The following is a 2,391-nucleotide window of genomic DNA, read 5'->3' as shown; positions in this document are numbered from 1 at the left end:
TAATGTGATCTGTTGCCCTCTGCTGGCCACGGGACGCAGGAGACACTGGAGACACTGGAGAGACTGGGTTAATAAGAGTAGAGCTCGAGTCAGAACAACATATCTATCTATCTGTCTGTCTGTCTGTCTGTCTGAATATATATCCGTCCGTCAATCTGTCTGTCTGTCTATATATCCGTCCATCCGTCCGTCCGTCTGTCTGTCTATATATCCGTCCGTCTGTCTGTCTATATATCCATCTGTCCGTCCGTCTGTCTGTCTATATATCCGTCTGTCTGTCTATATATCCGTCCGTCCGTCTGTCTGTCTGTCTGTCTGTCTGTATATCCGTCCATTTGTCTATCTGTCTGTCTGTCTGTCTATATATCCGTCCGTCCGTCTGTCTGTCTGTCTGTCTGTCTATATATCCGTCCGTCTGTCTGTCTATATATCCATCCATCTGTCCGTCTGTCTGTCTATATTTCCGTCCGTCCGTTTGTCTGTCTATATATCCGTCCGTCTGTCTGTCTGTCTGTCTGTCTGTCTATATATCCGTCCGTCTGTCTGTCAATATATCCGTCCGTCCGTCTGTCCATCCATCTGTCTGTCTATATATCCGTCCGTCTGTCTGTCTGTCTGTCTGTCTGTCTATATATCCGTCCGTCTGTCTGTCTGTCTGTCTGTCTGTCTATATATCCGTCCGTCTGTCTGTCTATATATCCGTCCGTCCGTCTGTCCATCCATCTGTCTGTCTATATATCCGTCCGTCCGTCTGTCCATCCGTCTGTCTGTCTATATATCCGTCCGTCCATCTGTCTGTTTGTCTGTCTATATATCCGTCCGTCTGTCTGTCTATATATCAGTCTGTCTGTCTATATATCCGTCCATCCGTCTGTCTATATATCCATCCGTCCGTCCGTCTGTCTGTCTATATATCTGTCCGTCCGTCTGTCTATATATCCATCCGTCCGTCCGTCTGTCTGTCTATCCATCCGTCCGTCCGTCTGTCTGTCTATATATCTGTCCGTCCGTCCGTCTGTCTATATATCCATCCGTCCGTCCGTCTGTCTGTCTATATATCCATCCATCCGTCTGTCTGTCTGTCTATATATCCGTCCGTCTATCTGTCTTTCTGTCTATATATCCATCTGTCTGTCTGTCTATATATCCGTCTGTCCGTCCGTCCGTCTGTCTGTCTATATATCCATCCATCTGTCCATCTGTCTGTCTATATATCCGTCCGTCCGTCTGTCTGTCTCTGTTTGCTCTCGGTTTCTCGTCCTCATAGTCCTGTTAGTTTTTCTCCTACGGCCTCGCTGTTTCCACGCTGCTGAAAAGCAAGCAATAAGCGTGCACTTCTGCTATAACGTTCCGTGGAGCCCTCACAGTCAAATTTCCAAAGTAATCTGCTCCCTCTGAATACTACAGCGTTCACTCATGTAGACCTACCCCACTCCTTAACGCTAATGTGATCTGTTGCCCTCTGCTGGCCACGGGACGCAGGAGACACTGGAGACACTGGAGAGACTGGGTTAATAAGAGTAGAGCTCGAGTCAGAACAACATATCTATCTATCTGTCTGTCTGTCTGTCTGTCTGAATATATATCCGTCCGTCAATCTGTCTGTCTGTCTATATATCCGTCCGTCCGTCTGTCTGTCTATATATCCGTCCGTCTGTCTGTCTATATATCCATCTGTCCGTCCGTCTGTCTGTCTATATATCCGTCTGTCTGTCTATATATCCATCCGTCCGTCTGTCTGTCTGTATATCCGTCCATTTGTCTATCTGTCTGTCTGTCTGTCTATATATCCGTCCGTCCGTCTGTCTGTCTGTCTGTCTATATATCCGTCCATCTGTCTGTCTATATATCCGTCCGTCTGTCTGTCTATATATCCATCCATCTGTCCGTCTGTCTGTCTATATATCCGTCCGTCCGTCTGTCTGTCTATATATCCGTCCGTCTGTCTGTCTGTCTGTCTATATATCCGTCCGTCTGTCTGTCTATATATCCGTCCGTCCGTCTGTCCATCCATCTGTCTGTCTATATATCCGTCCGTCCGTCTGTCTGTCTATATATCCGTCCGTCTGTCTGTCTATATATCCGTCTGTCTGTCTGTCTATATATCCGTCCGTCCGTCTGTCCATCCATCTGTCTGTCTATATATCCGTCCGTCCGTCTGTCCATCCGTCTGTCTGTCTATATATCCGTCCGTCCGTCTGTCTGTTTGTCTGTCTATATATCCGTCCGTCTGTCTGTCTATATATCAGTCTGTCTGTCTATATATCCGTCCATCCGTCTGTCTATATATCCATCCGTCCGTCCGTCTGTCTGTCTATATATCTGTCCATCCGTCTGTCTATATATCCATCCATCCGTCCGTCTGTCTGTCTATATATCTGTCCGTCCGTC

Source organism: Carassius carassius, chromosome 38 (assembly GCF_963082965.1).
Source record: "Carassius carassius chromosome 38, fCarCar2.1, whole genome shotgun sequence".
Classification (NCBI taxonomy): Eukaryota; Metazoa; Chordata; class Actinopteri; order Cypriniformes; family Cyprinidae; genus Carassius; species Carassius carassius.
Note: the sequence above shows the minus strand (reverse complement) of the source record.